Below are 7,350 nucleotides of genomic sequence, written 5' to 3'. Positions count from 1 at the left end.
AGAGGTGTTTTGAGGCAGTCCAATCCAGAAAACGAATTGTTCTTCATCTCAGACATCCTGTGGTTGCTCAGAACCAGGGCTGGGCAGTGTGTTCAGAGGCTGAGTCTATGCAAGCTCCAGGCTGCTACACACCACCCTGTCGGCCCTACACAGCAAGGGCATGTTTCTCCATCCATTGCAGTCTTCTCTCACACTTGTCACTGCCATGTGTCCCCAGCTCACCAGTTGGCTCCTCTATCTTCCCCACCTCTCCATCGAATATTCATTTGTGGTAGTGGCACTGGAAACTGCAATGTGTCACATAGTACATTTTTTGTCCAAACAGCTTTACATGCAAATATTCATTGCAGTGAGTCGTTGGTCTGGTTTAAGGTTTCTGCTTTCTGAAGCACCATAAATACTGGACTATTTTGGAGACTCATCTCAGATATCCTGCTGTTGCCCAGAATCAGGGTGATACTGGGGGTAGGCAAGGAATCCAAGGGCAGGTTCTGGACAGACTCTGCCACTGTGAGCCTCACCCAGCTCGACCTTTGTGCTTGTAAGGCTCTCCTGACTCTGACTCCCAGCAGGGCAAGCAGCACAGGCTGCAGCCACAGTGGCTCCATGCTGGAGCAGCCTTATTCAGTAATGACATGTTCTGAGGAATCTCCAGGCTGCTGCACACCACCCTATCCTAGGTTCTGGACCCGGGCATGATTGTTGTGTTTGTAGGTTGTGGGCAGCACTGCTGCTCTGAGCATTCCATCTCCCAGCAGAGCAAGCAGCAGGAGCCACAGCCTTGGTGGCTCTATGCTGGGACTGGCCAGCACTGACCTATTTCTGCAGGAGCTCCAGGCTATAGATTGTCAGTCTCTGCCTCTAGCAGCTCCGTTCTGCCATCTTTCATGAGTCTACTTTTTAGATTTTTTTAACTGTTCTGGAATTATTTGGGGCTCTGCAAACTCCTTTCCCTTCGCCACTTCCATGGGTCTCTCAGACACCTTGGAGCTCCATGTCAGGTGCCACCATCTTCCTTCTTCTTAAATTAATCTATTTTTAAAGAATTTTTCATAAAGCAGCCTCCAGTTTTGGATTCCTGTCTACACAAAATTGTGACAGCATAAGACCTGTACAAGCTGAAGTCAGACAAAAATCCCAGCATCAAGCCAGAAGGTGTCACCCAGTTCCCCCACTAAATGATGAGTATTGGTAACTGATAGCTGCTGGGAAATGGAGAGTTACTTTTCTTTAGTGTGTGCCCTCTGAAACACCAAAATGTTCCAGTGGATGGCCACACACCCAAAAGCATACAGGCAGTACTAAATGAACTAAATGAGTTTTAAAAAAAAAAAAAAAAGAGGACACAAAGTTGAGTGGGTATGGAATAGGAGGTGATGTGGGAAGAGTTGGGGGAAGGGGTGAATATGGTCAAAATACAATAATTTTTTCCCAAATAATAAAATATTTTTAAAATAATTAAAGAAATTGGCTATGATTTTCTAAGTCTTTCTCCCTCTGTTCTTTCCTCCTTTCCTTTCTTCAAATTTCCAACAAAGCAGGCCCAATATAGAGAAAAGGAGAAGTCATAAATTGAACTTGATAGAGTCTGGAAGTTGTTCATTTCTTTATATTTATTTTTGAGAGAGGGTCTCCTACAACACTGCCTAACCTCCAACTAGCTATATAGCAGAGGCTAGCCTTGAAGTCTTTATTCTCCTACCTCTGCCTTCCCCAAGTGCTGAGATGGCATGTAGCATTATGCCCTGATCTTAAGCTTTAATATTACATTGGATTAGGCTTTTTTAATACTTTATATGAAATAATAACAAAAAGTGTATAGAGAACTTTGCTGGGATTTTATCCTCTAGGAAGTAAATAGTGCAGGTTTACAATGAAGAGTGGGAACGAAGAGAGTGTCTGTTTATAGTGCATCTGTTGTATGTGTGTGGGGGAAGGAAACATTTGAAGATAAAAGGTTATGCATTAGGGGACAGCAGGAAGGTACAAAGTCACTTTCTGGAATCAGCCCACAGCTGCAGACACATATCTCAGTGCTTACTTTAGGACTGTTTTGAAATCTTGTGATTATTCACTAATTTCTCTTCTCCTGCAGATGGAATCATCATCTGTTTAAATAATGTGTTTAGTATGAAATGTAAATATATCAAACTCACTATGAGGTTAGGCAGATGGCTACAACATTCTGAAATTCTGGGGAAAATCTATTTCCTGACTGAAGAGAAGGCAACACAATGCTCAGGGTTTATACAAGTAGTTTTATGTTAGATGACCACAGGGTCCTTTTAGCTTCAAAGCCTGTCAGATCCATATTGATTACTTATTCAATGTAAAAATATGTCTAATGCTATGTGACCATCTGAGGATTAAGAGGCTTACTTTAATTTTATTCATTTTTATTAGCGCACATCAACTATACATAATAATGGGTTTCACTGATATTTTCATATGTGATTATAATGTATTGTGATCATTCACCTCTTTCTCCCTCCCTTGTCCTAATGTTGCTTCTGTTCTTAAAACTTTATTTCTCAATTTTTTATTTTTGAACTGTAGAAAATTCAGAAAACCTTCATTTTCTACAAGTAGAAACAAAATTGTATGTTACAAGTACAACTTCACAAGACCTTTTAAATGGCTTCCCATCGTGTATACCAAATGTCCTATCAATAGTTACAGTTACTATTGCTATGATGAAACATGACCAAAAGAAATATGGGGAAGAAAGGGTTCATTTGGCTTACTTCCTCTTGTAGTCCATCACTGAAGGAAGTCCAGACAGGAACACAAACAGGACAGGAACCTGAAATCAAGAGCTGATGAAGAGGCCATAGGGTGGGTTGGGCGGGGGTATTGGGGTTGCTTACTGCCTTTCTCCTCATGATTTGCTCAGCCTGTTTTCCTATAGAACACAGGACCACTAGCCAGGGGTGGCACCACCCACAATGGACTGGGCCCTCCCCCACCAATCACTAATTAAGAAAATGCTCTACAGGCTTGTCTAGAGCCCCATCTTATGGAGGCATTTTCTCAGATGAGGTTGCCATCTCAACTGACTCTAGCTTGTATCAAGTTGACATAAAACCAGCCAGCACATGTTCTTACCAGCAATGTACAAAGGCTTCATGGGGCTGCTCATGTTTTGTGATGTCAGACTTAAATGTTCATTAAACTATGAGTGTGGAGTGTATTTCTTTAACTTATCATTTTTCTGAAGAGAAATCAGACTGAGTATCATATTTACTATTTTTAAGTTTCCTTTTTATAGCTTGTCCTTTTTCTGTTGAACTGGACCTCTTTTTTCTTATTTAATTTGATTTTTTTCATTCTAGATTTTCTTCCAAGATTTTATGACTTATTTTTTAACTTTTTAATGGTACCTTTTGATGCACAAAGGTTTTTTTTATAAGATTTATTTATTTATTCTATATACAGTGTTCTGTCTACATGCCAGAAGAGGGCACCAGATCTCATTATAGATGGTTGTGAGCCACCATGTGGTTGCTGGGGATTGAACTCAGGATCTCTGAAATAACAGCCAGTGCTCTTAACCTCTGAGCCACCTCTCCAGCCCAGGTTTTTAATTTTAAAAAGTAGTCAAATTGACCAACATTTTTCTTTGTGGTTTGTACTCTGTGTTGTCTACAAAACTCTTCCTTACACTTTAGTCATGAAGATTTTCTCCTATAATAGTCTCAAAACATAACATTTTCAAAATATTTTAAAGTTTGAATTTTCATACTTAGGACTTAAAACATTTTTCAATATATAGAACAAACTAAAAGCTCTTTGCCTTTCTTCATACTACTAGGAAATGATTCTACCATAAATGTCTGAAAAATACATTTGTTGAAATCAGGCTGTGCACTACCCTAAGCTGCTTTATATCGTCTAAAACCAGAGGTTTTCTGACTGTGCATTGCATTGTACAGACTCCATTTTGCAAGCAGCATTTCACTCTTTACTTTGGTAGACATGTACATAGCACCGTCTGTCCAGTCCCAACCACAAAGCACAGGCTGATAAACAACTCATTCCTAAGAAAGGGTGCAACCCTATAAATGTATTAAGTAAATGTGGACTATAGAAGCATATGGGCTATTAAAACCATATCAAATAAATTAATTAATTAAATGGGATCAAGAAATTATCAGACATACCAGACTGACAAAAGCATATAACTGCCTCACCCAGACCCCATGAGAAGGGGACACAACACTGCAATGGTATTTGTCCCACCAACCTGTCAACTGACTACCCAGCATATGTCCAGGGATGGACAGGGAGGATGGACTCCTGACTGTCCCAGAGACTTCAGCTCAGCTCCATTTTCACTCTTGACACAGCTTTCTTGAATTGCTATCTGTCCATCCACCCATTCATCTGTCTAGACCCAGTCCTGCCCCTTGCCTCTATAGCTTCCACTAAACCTCATTTCTGCAGCTCAGCTTGGGTCCTGCAGCCTGCCTCAGCAGCACATCTGCAGCATCAATTTGTTATTCCATAGACTCTTTCCATCTCTATCAGTTCTGCCTCTCAGGCCTCTTGAAACTCCTTTAATTCTGCTATGGCCTTCTCAACCCCTTTGAAACCATTCTATAATATACAAATATAGAGATTTACTGTGTGGTCTGTAATGAAAGCTCTGATTTGAGAGTTAATATTAATAAATAAAATTGTGATAAAAATAACTCGTATTTGGCTCAGCTAGATCGATGGAGAAGAATGGGCTACTCAACAAATTTTTGCCGACAAAACTTCCATACCTTATGAATTTATTATTACTCAATAAACCTGATGTGGAATAAAGACACAAATATGATTATCTATGTTTCTGACATAGTACACTCACAACATCATTTGTTAAACCTTAATATTTAACAGGGAAATATGCTGCTGTGGTTCTTACTAAAAACTGGCTTGGCTATTCTTGTCCTTTGGTTCTAATATATGCTCTCCTTGTGTTTCAGAGACATGCTCCAAGGTCTTTCTACTTAGAGCTAAAGAGTAAGTCTAAACCCTTGGGTATGTTCTCTGAACTGAGCCCTTGCATCCCTTGCCAGGCCCTTTTCTCAAGAGGAATCCTATCCACACAGGGTGGAGGTTAAGAACATACTAATGATGGAGAAGCAAAATCAAAGTTTTCGTTTTCCAAGCCACTGCCTTTCCTGAATTCCCTATCCCAAAGGAAGTTTTATTAAAGGATATTTACTGTTCCCACCAAATTCAATCTAGTCAAATACTGTCATGTTTATCCTTCCAGAAGGAAAGAGTAATGGAGTGGACAAATAGAAAAAAAGATATGTTTTTAAGTGTGATGGAAAGGATTCATGCTGCTAAATTTTTTTTATTAAAACATGCTCCAAAGACATAACTACATTGTTAAGAGAGGTTCCTTTGTAGATCTACAAGTATAGAGAGGTACGGAATGACCATTTTTTAAATGATTTTAATCATTTAAATTTTTAATGATTTTTTAAATTATTTTCAATTTTAAAAGAATATTAATAATAGTAATATAATTTTTACAGTCTTCCTTTTAAAAAGTATAAATCTGTACCATTAGAGATTTGCCCTACTCAGGTTCACAGAGAGCAATGCAGTTTTTGCAAAAAGTCATTGTGGTGAACAATAGCTTTTTAAACACTGCCCCCTACTGTTCACATTTAGTTTTCCTCTGAAATGATAAGAACCACAGAAATCATAACCAGGCCCTTCCACATTTGAAATCAGTTCAGCATTTTCATTCAGCATGCCAGATTTCACAGATTGGGGCAATTTCAACTATACAATTGTCAGGCTTCATTAAAGCCAAATCCCAGGCATTTGAACATTACTCTCGTCAGTAATACAGCCAACTCCAAAGGGGCAGAATTAGACTTGGGCAGCATTGACAATACAGTAGCAACACTAAGAAACATCAGGAAAGACAAGAATCCCCATGATGACATGTGCAATGTTAGACTGGTATAATCAGTCTTAGTTTTAAAAATTAAAAAAGAAATCTAGCAAGAATGACAACTTCTACAAAAGAAATGAATCTTGCTTTATACCCACGCAAACTCCACAATCTCATAGATGACTTTTGCATTCAAATGATGTGTTGACTAGACTTTCTGACTAGCTGCTTTATTCCTGACATCTACTGGTTCAAAGATGATTAACAATAGATGAAAGAGAGTGGCCAAAGCAAATCTCAGGTAGAGCTGCTCAACATCCATGATCACAAAGCGCATGTCAGCACTTGTGCTGGCCAGTCTTCTGTTGGTGTGACTAAGTCATATGGGAAGTGGGAACTTCAACTGAGAAAATGTCCCCACCAGACTGGCCTGTGGGCAAGCCTGTGTGCACTTTCTTGATGGCAGATGTGGGAGGGCCTATCTTATTGTTGCTGGTGCCACCGTGGTCCTATGTGCTGTAAAAAGCAGACTAAGCAGTAATGGGGAGCGAGCCAAGTAAGCAGGACTCCTCTGCGGCCTCTACTTCAGTTCCTGCTTCCAGGTTCCTGCCTTAAGGTCCCTTCCCTGATTAACCTGGATGTTGCACTATAAGCACAAGATGAAATATACCCTTTCCCCCAAGTTGTTCTGACCATGGTGTTTCACCATAGCATTTCAGAATGACTGGCAAAGTATGGAGGTGATGAATCACTTATATTAATCAAAAAGCTTGGGGGAGTTATCATATAGTAATTACACAATCATGGGTTTTGTGATGTAATTTTCATTTATGTATCTATTTTGATCATATTACCCACAGTAAAATTTCCTACCCCTTCCTGATGATCCTTAGTCCTCTTTCCAAATAGCTTCTCTTCTGATTTCATGTTTTTAAACTATAGATTCAATATATGAGAGAAAACATGCAATATTTGTCTTTCTGAGTCTTATTTGTTTTTAACATAATGATCTCTAGTTTCATTCATTTTTCTACAACTGACATAATTTTTTCTTCTTTATAGTTAATTAAAACTTAATTGTGTCTCCACACTATATTTTCTTTATCTGTTTGTGTTGATGGTCAAACTACACTGCTGATTCCATAACAAAGCTATTGTGAGAAGTGTGGTAATAAGCACTATTAGATATTTCTAACATATGCTGACTTTGCTCCATTTTGGCATAGACCTAGGAGTGGTATAGCTAAATCATGTTATTTCTAACTTTAGGTTTTTGAGATACTATTCTTATTCATTTCCACAGTAGTCAGAAAAACTTATATTCTCATCAAAGGTGTATATTCCCAGCCCCCTCGCCCCGCCCCACTGCCAAAGTATTTTGTTGCTTGTTTTCTTAAGGATAGCCATTCTGAATGAGGAAGGCAGAATCTCAATGCAGGTTTGATTTGCAT

The sequence above is a fragment of the Onychomys torridus genome, chromosome 5 (genome assembly GCF_903995425.1).
Source record: "Onychomys torridus chromosome 5, mOncTor1.1, whole genome shotgun sequence".
NCBI lineage: Eukaryota > Metazoa > Chordata > Mammalia > Rodentia > Cricetidae > Onychomys > Onychomys torridus.
Note: the sequence above shows the minus strand (reverse complement) of the source record.